Here is a 12,646-nt window from a genome sequence, read left to right on the forward strand (position 1 = left end):
AAGTCATCAAATTCTTCGCTTGTGTATTCTCCTCCATTATCTGTTCTGAAACACTTGATCTTATTTCCAGAATCAAGTTCCACCCGTGCTTTGAAGTTTTTGAAAGTTGAAACACATCTGACTTCTCTTAATAGGGTACACCCATGAGGAGTGTTCGCTACTGTGAACTGTCTTTTAATGCCTTCTTTCCTGCAAAAGTCATCAAATTCTTCGCTTGTGTATTCTCCTCCATTATCTGTTCTGAAACACTTGATCTTATTTCCAGAATCAAGTTCCACCCGTGCTTTGAAGTTTTTGAAAGTTGAAACACATCTGACTTCTCTTAATAGGGTACACCCAACATCTCCTGGAGTCGTCATCAATAAAGAGACAAAGTATTTTGATCCACCTAGGGATGTAACTGGTGCTTGCCATACGTCAGAGTGAACCAATTCTAGAACACTTTTGCCTCTAGAATTTGATGTGTTAAATTTAAACCGGTGCTGCTTATTTTTTATATAATGCTCACACAAAGGAAGTGATACATTTGTTAAGCTGGGAAGTAGCTTTTGCTCCACAAGGACTTTCATTCCTTGTTCTGACATGTGTCCAAGTTTCTGATGCCATAGCATTGCAGAATCTGAACTACATGAGGCAACAGAGGCTTCTGCTTCTAACAAAGTTTCTCCCTTCAGCATGTACAAGTTTGCTGCTATCTTTTCGCCTTTCAACACCACAAGCGCTCCAGGAACACCTTCATGATTCCTTCCGTGTTTCAATCTTGCTTGCATTATATCCAACAATCCGTAGGATAATAAATTTTTCTTCAGGCCTTCACGTACGCACATCTGAACAACTTTATTGTTCCATCATACATCTTCAATTTGATGGTTTCCCACCAACGATCTCTAAGGCATGATCATTGCAACTATACACAGATCCTCCTGAGACAGGTTCATAATGATGGAACCATTCTCTTCTTGAGGTCAGTGATATGTTGCTCCCGAATCAATGAGCCATATTTGCGGTATTGCCTTGTGGATTGGAGTTTTTATTTAGACTCCAACAATCCTTCTTCAAGTGACCCTTCTTTCCACAGTGGTAGCACTTTTTCCACAGTGGTAGCACTTTAATTCTTTTTGCTCCTCGACTTCGATCTACCATTTTTATGACTGCTGCTTTGGCCACGTTCTGTTGATCTCCCTCTCATCGTTGTCATCGTTGTCAACGCTTCTGCTTGTTGCAGATTTACTTGTTTGTCTTCCTTGTTCTTGCGCCGATTTTCTTCTTGTAGAACTGCAGCTGCAACGTCATCGAAGACTAGATTGGTGACATTACTATTTGTCAAGTTGATGATGAGTTGATCATACGAATCCGATAGACTTTGAAGTAGAGTTCAGCACGTTCTTGTTCTCCTATTTTACAGCTTAAGGATGTAAGCTGAGAAAATAAAATGTTCAATGTATTTAAGTACCTGTCACTGAAGTAGATTCTGACATCGGAGAGTGTATAATTTCCTCTTAAGGAAAATTTTATTGTGCAACGATGTGGCCTCGTACAATTTGGTGAGATGATCCCATATCTCCTTAGCTATCTTTTCTCCTCGATGCTTGACAATACTTCATCTAATGCTAGATGAAAGTTTGCCATAGCATTCCCGTCCATCTCGTTCCATTTGCTGTCACCTGTGAAATCCACTGGCCTTTCATTGATAGCCGCTAGACACCGTTTTTCTCAGGATGGCCTTCATCTTCAATTTCCACAATGAGAAATTCTCCCATTGAATTTTTCAATATCAAATTTCGTTGTCATGCCTTCTATTACGGATAGCTCCCACTATTTCACTATCGTGAATAGTTCTCTAGAACCTCAAAGAATGGGTAATACCTTCTTATTTTCTTATGTTGGAGGATCCACCTTTTGGTGGCAACCACAAAGACAATAAGTAGATATTACACACTCAAACCTGGCTCGGATACCAGCTTCCACATGATTTGCTTCGCCTGACGGGTCGTGGAGTCGGCTGTGGTGTTCTGATTAGTAGCAAAGTTTGCAGAACAAGTTAAGCTGTGGCGAAGAACATTTTTCATGGTGTGGCAGGAATCTGTGAACGTGAAAGAGTTCTGGCATTTCCAGGTTTGCCAAAGAATAGTGGCAAAGAGCATCGACCAGGAGCAATTCAGGTTAGGGACAATGGCGTTACAAGCGAGGTTGGCACGAATCCACTTAGGAGAGAAGCAGAGAAGAACCATTGTCGAGTTGCAGATGGCATCAAACTCTCCCGGTTGGCTTCCACTGCATGGCAGTCCCTTAAAATGTGGAGGGTCGTCTCAACCTGGGCACCACAAAGAGCACACATAGGATCATGAGTTAGTAGTCGACGATACCGATCATGGTTTGTTAGAATGCGTTCTTTGAGAACGAGCCAAAGAAAGGCTCTAATACGCTGAGGAACTTTAAGGGCCCAAACTTGCTTCCAGATAGTGTTCAGAGCATCAATAGAGGGGTCAAGAAGTTGAGCATAAACTAAGCAAACAGTGAACTGATTTTGAGTACCCCATTTCTGCACACAACAATCATCGCCAGCGTCGATGGTAGGAGGTTTAACACCTAAAATTTGGGGGAGAACCTCGTTAGGTAGAATTGTAGAGAGCTGATCACAAGCCCAGCTACCGGAAGTATCAACCATGCTTGAGAGCTCGCGGATGTGGCCAGAGCTAGGAGGAGTGGTCAGATAATTTCGCAGAAGACTAACAGTGGGGACCCAAACATCATCCTACACACGAATACTACAGTCATTGCCAGGAAGCCATAGGATGTTCTCATGGAAGGTGTCTTAACTATTGGAGAGAGCTCTCCAAAGAGGGGAGCAAGCCTGACGGGAAAATGGTGAGAGGGTAAAGAGCTTACATACGATATATTTTACGTAAAGCTAGCACCCAAAGATCATTAGGCCGAGTAACAATAGCATATCCAAGTTTCCATAGGAAAGCCTTATTTTGAACTTGAGAATAATGAAACCCAAGGCCATCATACCAGATTAGTTGGTAAACCAAAGACCAGTCAAATAGTGAGATCCATCGATCTTGTTGATTTGAATTCCATATGAAGCACATGAGTAGTGATTAAATTAGTTAATATTTTATTGATAATTACTTCTTGATTAGTCGATTTAAGTTGTTGATTTGGGCACTTTCGTTCATTTTCTATGAATGATAGTAGATTTCACAAATAGTGTTAAAAGAGATGAAATTTTGTAATTTTCTTTTTATTTTCTGGAATCAAGTCTGGCTTTCTGGGCATGATTGCGTCTGACCATCATCTAGTCAACATCTTCTAGAAGGTCCACTCAACATTTTCGTGAAAACGAGAGACTCAGTCACGAATCAGAATTTGAAATTATGATTATCTTTTATTTTTAGGATTAAGTTTGAATTCTTTTCAAAAATTATCTTTGTATTATTATTATTTTTACAATTTTAGGGTTTTAAGAGAGTATAAATACCCATCAGGATAAGCTCAAAAACATCATCTCTCGAATTCTTTTGTTCTTTTATTTAGTTTCTATAAAGTTACTTTTCTTTTTTTACTTTCGCTCTTCTTTATTTTTTTTCATTACAAGCTTTCTTTACTTTTAAAATGCTAAGTATGGTTTTTACCATGCTTAGCTAAGTTTTTCATAAGCCAAATGTTGAAGCGATGACTCAATTTCTAGTTACATTTTTAGTTTTCTAGAATTCAGGATTAGCAGTCGGTCATCCTTTTATAATCAAAAACGTTTTTTTTTTCAAAAAAGAGCACGTTGGATTGATTATGATTTCAATTAATAATTGGGAGAAAGGATCGACTTGTAGCACATTCGACTTCTTGTGAACACATTCAGTGGCGATCCACTAAGGGAGACTAAAATCAGGTTTAATTCTCATTGAGACGCTATAATCCGAGTCGGGTTTTTCTAAAACTAAAACGGAGTTGAGATTAACAAACAATTATCGCGGTTAGTCCACATAAAGACTGAGATCCAAAGATTTATTTTGGATTATCAGTTAATTGAGAAAAACAAGTTATAGGGGTTGGGTCTTATATACTATAACCGACATAAATTCGAAGCTAAAATCCTATTCAATGATCGATTGGAATTGAGGCAAAAGTTTAAGCATGAGGTTGATTTTTACCAATAGAATTTTAATCTTTACTTTCTTTAAATTAATTTCTTTGTTTTCTCTAGATTAAATCTTTCACTTTCTTTAATAACTTCTCAACAAACTCCCCCTTTTATTTTCTTTGCAATTCATGCCAGGATAAAAAATCAATAACCAGATTTTCTGTAACGTCCTTAGTCCCTGTAGTTCGACCCTTACTCTCTTTATACCGTCTTTTTCTATTTTATATTTTGAGATTAAGGAATAATTATTTTACATAGAAACTAAGTGTGACAGTGCCTGACAAGCTTGTCAATCTCATTGCAAACACCCTGATGAAGGGCAACCGTTTGCATAATATAGATTGAAATGGTGGAAAGCACCGATTTAGTTAGAGTTATGCAGCCAGCAAAGAACAAGGTACGGGCAGCCCATTCGTTAAGATGCGCTTTTATGCAAGATAAAATCATAATCCGTACAACGAACTCTTTTATAATGAAGGGAACCCCAAATATTTACCAAAGCAGTCCACCTGTTGATAACCCAGTAAAGAGCAAATGGCATGCATCATACCCAAGTTAGAATTAGGTGAGAAGCAGATTTGCGTCTTCTGAGAATTAACCTTGTGGTTGTGGCCGGAGGAGGCACCAAACTCCATAAGCGTGGAAGCAATAAGATGCGCTTGAGACAGGTCAGCTTTGCTATTAAGGATAAGGTGATCAGCAAAAAAGAGGTGCGAGAGAGGTATACCGTTTTAGACGAGTTGAAAAGGTTTCCAAGATCCCGAGAAAACCCAGTGATAGATGTGGTGGCCAAGTCATTCCATAACCAGAATAAACAAGTAAGGTGAGAGTGGATTACCTTGTCGAAGGCCCTTCTCTGATAAAAATGGGAGAACTATTCCACTACACTTGCATTGTAGGCGAAGTAATATATCTCATAATGACCTGTGTAAGGCGAGGAGGCAGGCCAACATCAATATGAGTATCATGAATAAAACTCCATTTAACCCGGTCAAAAGCCTTTTAATGTCAACTTTGATCGTTATCCATCCTTGCTTAGTTTTTTTGGCACGCATGGAATGAATAATTTCCTGGTTAAGAATGTTATTCTCTATGATCGATCTACCAACAACAAAACTTGTCTAAACCGGGTGAATAAGCTTAGCCATAATGGCCTTTAAACGCTTGACAATGACTTTTGTGATTAGCTTATATAAGAAAGAACATAACCTAATAGGCTGAAAATTCGCCATAGTTTACGGGATATCAACCTTAGGAACCAGTAATGGTAATTCGATTTAAGGAATCTTCAATCAAACACCTCATGAAACACAGATTGAACCATGCGACAAACATCAGTGCCAACAATATGCCATTTTTTAAGAACTCGACATGAAGACCATCAGGCCTGGGGCCATATTCTTCTAAATTTCCAAATTCTTCTAAATTTCCAAATTCTTTGTATCCTTCTGGTTTTAATTTGTCACTTGATTTCTTTCTTTAAGAATTTGAATGGGTCATGCAATTAGAAAACATGATTTTTTTGTGAAAACGTAAGAGAAAAAAGAAAGAAGAAGAGTTAATTCAATCTCAAATAGAAGCTCTTAATAAGTTCTTTGTGAAGGAATCACAAATCATGTTGAAATTAATAACGTTGATGATAAAATTATTTTAAATGATGATTATGTTAATTTGAATGACAATTATAATAATTGTGTTGATTCGAATGAAAATATGCATGTCGACAAAGATAAACCTTTGAGTGATGGTGATGTGTTAAATCAAAATGACAATTCTAATTCTATTTGTGATAATTACACTAGATAATATCGACAATGATACTTTAAATGTTGAAATAATTGATATTAAAAATTTGTCTGATATATTTGATCATAGAATTTGGGATGATCTAAATCCTAACAAGATTGATCTTTTAGTAGCTAAGGGGCCTAAAAGAGATTTGCCTAAAGAGAAATGTTCTAAAAATAAATTTTCAAAGCGATTTTCTTTAGTATTATACACGAGAGCATTATCCAATGAGAAAAAAAATATGATAGAGAGTGGTGGATCAAATTTTTTTGTTTTTTGTTTTTGTAAAATATTTAGAAAAGGGCTTGTAATTTTTTTTATTTTATTATAAAATATTTTAGAAGTATCATTTTAAAAATAACACTGAGCCTCCACATTTTTTAGGACGGTCTGACTGATTAAAATTTTGATATAAATTGATCAAATCTTAAATCAAGTTTAAATACAAATAGTTATACTCTTTTGACATATTAATTTTTCTCTTTTTCTCTGTGTTTTATAAGAAAACTAAGCCCTAGTTTAATTTTTTTATTTGAAAAACTAAACCCTAGTTTAAGAATTTGTCAATCGGTGCTCTTATTATTTTATTTGGCCTAAATTTTTTTATATCACATTTCATTATTAGCTTTGCAGTATTGACAACTGTTATTATTTTATATGGCGTAAACTTACGAGCTTGGCTGTAGTTATGACGCGTATTATAGGTTTTATGTCATAAAATTGTTACCTACAAAATTTATATAGTGATCTTAATAATTAAAAAATATTATTATCTTTAAAGTCATAAATTTAAATAATAATTATGACTATAAATATATGTTATTAATTATTAAAAGATATTTTAAACAAATATTAACTTACAATCATTCTTTTGACTATTAAAAAATATATAAATAAAAATAGTTACAAAATATTTAAAATTATAAAATTATAGATTTTCAAATATATAATTTAAAGAAAACTATATAAATTACATATATTTAAGTTTTATATAATTAAAAAATGTTATATAAAAATTAAAATAAAAACCCAACGTTTTCTAATATTCTAAAATTTTAATTAACTGGAATGTAATTGTTAAAAAATAAATATTAAATATATAATAAAAATTGAGAAAAATAATTTAGAAGGTTGACTTTAGTTTTGATTGAGATCAACAACCACACAGACAACATATTGACTATTAATTTTTATGTTTATATTTTATTTTTAAAAATAGTTACTAATATAGAAATGAGATTAATTCAAATAGTAAACAGTTTGATATTATTTAAACAAACCTCAAATTTAAGTTTTTGTATGTAAAAAATATTCACTAAAATTCACCTATTAAAACTATGTCTACGAGACGTGTCGATTTGAATTAAACAAGGTGAAATTATAAAACTAGAATGACAACCAAAATAAATAAATTATGATTTTTTTTTGAAAAGTACAAAAATATATAATAAAAAATAAGGAAAATATTTAAACAAAGAAGGCTCAATGTTAATATCTTTGACTATTATTGAATGCTATAAAAAACATTAATTGATGTTGACTGATATTGACCATCAATTTCTGTAATGTTTGTTCTTTTACTTCTCAAGAGCCTTCTGATCGTAAGTTGCAGTTTTTTCAATTTATATTTTTTTCAATTTTCTAAAACTTAGCTAAAATATAATTTTGTATAGATTTTCATGTGTTCTTATAATATTCCAATTTTATAAATATGTTAATTTTTAATTTTTATAGAATTTTAATATATTTTATTTTGATAAATATTTGAATTTTATAGCAATTATGCAATGTATATTGATATATAATATACCAAGTTGAAAAGTAAAAAAAGAAAAAAAATATATATAAAAATAAAACAAAGAAGAAGTGAAAAGGTGGTAGATAACGCAGATTCCAATGTGCCGGCAACATTAGAAAAAGGATGAATACTTAAGGAAGCAACAAGTAAATGTGTTGAAATGTCAAATTATACTTGTTTGAGAATTCCACTATATTAGTTATGTACATTATAAATATATGACATAGTATTACTACAATATTGTATGTAAGAGAAAGACTTAGAATATTTTTTTTGGCAAATTATATTCTAATTTGTTTGTATAATAATAAAATTTTGTGAATTATAAATATATTGTGATTTTTTTACGATTTTTATATTGTTTAAAAAATTAATCAGAGCCAATAATGACTATTTCTCAAGAAACAAGCTCACGGTATTATTATAAAGTACAATACTATTCAATAATACTAATTGCAGCTAGTTTACATATAAAATTCACTTCTATTCTGTAACTTTCTTTTGCGCTTGGAAGAGGCGATGGCTTCCACGTAAGATTGAAAAAAAAAAATTCACTCAGCACCTACCATCATTCTCTACCCCTAATATTTTTTTCTGAAACATCCATTTGATTGTGAAATTATAATATTGTTCTCTAGATTTTCATTGACAATTAAAGGAAATGGCAACCAACAACTTCAGGCGTTAACAAAATAATTTTATGTGAAATGAAGTTGACGTCCAGCACAAATTCTATATAAAGCCATGCAGTGTACAACAATCAACCACAAAACCAAACGTTATTGAGAAGAAAAATGGAGAAACTGATTATAATAGCTGCATCGGCAATGACATTTCTCCTTGCCATTGCGTCAGCCTATGGCCAATACTACTCTGAAACCATTACGCCTCCTCCTCGATCGGAGAAGATGACCGACTCCACTTCTTTTTCCACGATATCCTCAGTGGCAAAAACCCGGCTGCGGATCCGATCGCCCGTCCTAACATCACCAACGCCGGCCTATTCCTCACCTTGATCGCGATGGACGATCCCTGACTGTAGGACCCGAATTAACATCAACGAATATCGGAAACGCCCAAGGGATCTACGTGTGGACTGCTAAAGACCCTACCATGTTTTCTGCAGTTTTCTACGCTGATTTCGCGTTTACGAGTGGCAGGTTCAATGGCAGCTCCTTCGGTTTGTTCTCACGATATCCGGCGACGGAAATCGCTCGTGCGAGTGAGGAAGTTATTGAATTGGCAGTAGTGGGAGGGAGAGGTTCGTTAGGATGGCCACAGGGTATGCTCTTACTCGGGTAACTTATGCAAGCGCCGAGAACGGTGATGCTAGTCTCGAGTTCAATGTTACATTGTACCATTACTAAACCAGATTGCGGAATACTAAATAAAACTTCAATAATCTGTGTAATTCTTTGAATTTGAATTAGGGAACAAAACCATGATCCGATCTTCACTATAACATTTTATCATATTATGCCGAATTATTGTGATATATTAATATATACGAATCAATCTGAAAATCTCATAATGGAAATATTGTGTAGAATGACGTAAAAAAGAATTCGATTGCAGGTCAGGGAATCTGATTACGCAAAGTAGTAATTTTTAAACTAAACTACATTAATGGTCATTAATTTTTATGTTCTTGTATTTTGGTCAACAAAATCAAACAAATTTCATTTGAATCACTAAATTTATTGAACGTTATCATTTCTGTCGATGCCGTTTGTAGTCGTCAACAACAACAGTTTTGTGACAACGTTCTTTAAGTTGAGTGACTAACAAAAACAATTTGAATTTCGGTGGTCAAAGTACAAATAACCTAAAAGTTTGGTAATAATTAGGATAATTTACCTAAAAATAAATAATTTTAATTTCAATCCCAATACACTTTAAATATTAATCTTGTCAATTATGTAACAACTATTTAATTAAGTGTAATGATTAAGCATTAGATTTCTTACAAGGATCTAAATTCTAAGGTTTGAACTATAAAGGGGTCCGATGCATAACCATTGCATATAGTTGTTGTCATATAGTTTAAAAAAAAATATTTAGATTAAATCGCTACTTAAATTAATTATATTTATTTCAAGAAAGTATATTAATTATAAAATGAATTATTATTTAGGATAAACTACACTAATAGACATTGAACTTTTATTGGAGTCACCAAACCTAAGTATGTTTTCATTTCGATAATTTCATTAACGATAACTTCTTTTAGTGAACAAAACACGAGCACCTTACAAGTTATCATTTGTGTAATTTACTCCAAACTTTTACATTTCGGGCATTATCATTAACAACAGCTTAACAACAAAAGTTATTTGATCTCAGTGATCAAAATGAAAACATCTTAAAAGTTCAGTGATCATTAATATAGTTTACCATTAACTTTATACATATTGAACACATTGCTTTCGTGCATTGCTAGGCGTTGCTTTCGTGCATTGCGTGCACTAGGCGTTGAGAAATAATGGGGTTGTCTGACTCGGTAAAAGGGAAAAAATACACCATCAGCTAGGAGCTTTAAATAATACGAAGGGGATAATTATACAAATAGATACCAAAGACAATGTATGGCCCCAAGCTGCGACATAAAGTGTTATCATCTTATATATGATTTTCGATGATGTTTTTATTTTCTATAAATATATATTATGAATCTATTAAGTTAATTTAAAAAGATATTATTATTTTAAATTATAAATTTAAATAATTATGTATGTATAATATATATGTAAATATTATATCTAATCATCACCCATTATTAAAGAATAAGCATAGTTTGCCGACAAAGTCAAAAATAAAATTGAAGTTTCTGACTTATTTTAGCCGAGAGTAGAATAGCGTCGTACTATATAGTATACTTCGCAAATTAAAACAACAAATTTCTAACCAAGATTGAGACTTTTTTCCAGCATATTAATTAATTAATATCCAGCTTTCAAGTAGATTATTTTATTTTTGTCTATAATTATTTATTCAAATAAACCTAACTAAATAACATATTAAAATTAGTTTAATTAATATATTATTAGTGTAACATATAAAAGAAGTTGATCAAATATATTTTTATATTTAAAATATTACTTAATATTAACACTGTGTTTAAAAAATGTTCTTTTTAAATATAAGCCGGTCGGCAGCCTCTTACATGATCAAGCTTCATTTTCCTTTTAATATTAATAAGACGAAAATAACTCACTGTAAAAAAAAATTGAACAACAAATCATTTTCACCTCTGCGGTCTTTCCCGTATTCTATTTTCTTGACTTATTTGTAGTATTATTAAGAAGAAAACAACTTAATGTATAAATAAATACAACCTATTAAAAAAATATTATATGTAACTCTCATGTAGACTAAGTTAAGACGAAAAAGAAAAAAGAGATAAAAATATGAAAAAAAAGTTTTAAATATTCAAAAAGAATAAATATATACGGTGTGAACCAGATGACGACGTACATTTATTAACTTTTATCTTTTTTTAATTAATATGGAGTATGTACAAGGCAATATATGTTTAAAGATATCTATCAACCTTACGACATTGAACACTCACACTCCTAACATTGATGATGCTCGAATTTGGATCCTCAAAGAATACCAACAATTCCTTTTATTACAGAAGTCACTTAGTGAGTTAGACATAAAAATTATGAAACTGATAACATTATTTTGTAATAACAAAACTACACTTTAAATTACAGTAAATCTAATTTTTCATTAGAAGATAAAATACATCGAAATTAATTGTCATTTTGTTAGGAACAAAATACAAGAAGGGCTCATACAGACAAAGTATGTAGCATCGAGTGGTAATGTAACACCCCCAACCTGTATACAATCCGGATCCGAGTCCGAGGTGTCATATTGACTTTTCAAAAACATTTAATTTTACAAAATAATGAAAAATTCCTACTTTTATTAAATAAAACTGCCTAATTCATGCAATTTATATCAAAGAGTTTACAAAACTTATCAGAGCTTATACAATTCAAATCTTTTAACTACATGCCAACTACATTCTATATAACAAAATATATATATTCGAATATATTTATGATCTGATCTATAGAAAGGAGAAACTGACCTGGATCTCCTATCTTTACTCACTTTTCTCCTGTCGGAACCTACGAGTGAAACATACACACACTAAGTCGTTGACTTAGTGAGGCATAAAACACATATAATATGAACTCTATATACTCAATAATGCATGAACATTTCACAATTCATATAATAATATAATACAAACATCATATACCAGTTCATATAACCAATTATATACATGCACACATATCCTCATTATTCTAGTCACATTATTGTCATTATCACTATCATCAAACCATTTAGAACATATAATTTGATCTTAACCTTTGAAACACTCCATACTATACCTTTCACAAACAAAGCATATAACATCATACAAGATTTCTTTATGTTATTTCTTGTTTAGCCCATGTACACTTTTGAGAACTAAAGATATGTGAGTTCATTGAGGTTGTGCATATATGTTGTAACCACAGCTCGTATAATTCCCACTAGGGGCACGTAGGATTTATCCTGAATAGCCATTATTTCTCGAAGGACCACATATAACACATATGTCTCGAAGGACCACTCCTTAAGAACCATATACATATTCCAATGGACCAAATAAGTGTATCGAAGTACCGAATCTATGTTCCAAAGGATTACATATATGTCCCGAAGGACCACATAGAACCCTCGACTCTTGGCATGTCAACTATACCCCTATCTCTTATAACACATAACATGGGCATTACCTTTCATATTTATCACATATTCACATAGTTACGTATATCACATAGCTTATATTATTTCATTTATAATCACATATATCATGTAACATACTCATAGAGTCTCATATCACATTATCACTT

General features: G+C 32.5%; 1 pseudogene; it reads left to right on the plus strand.

Moving 5' to 3' along the window:
- The first annotated feature begins 8,535 nt into the window (after nt 1–8,535).
- Nucleotides 8,536–9,097, plus strand: LOC120145460 (annotated as a pseudogene).
- Nucleotides 9,098–12,646: the final 3,549 nt, after the last annotated feature.

The sequence above is a fragment of the Hibiscus syriacus genome, unplaced genomic scaffold (genome assembly GCF_006381635.1).
Source record: "Hibiscus syriacus cultivar Baekdansim isolate YM2019G1 unplaced genomic scaffold, ASM638163v2 tig00110893_pilon, whole genome shotgun sequence".
In the NCBI taxonomy this organism is placed as follows: domain Eukaryota; kingdom Viridiplantae; phylum Streptophyta; class Magnoliopsida; order Malvales; family Malvaceae; genus Hibiscus; species Hibiscus syriacus.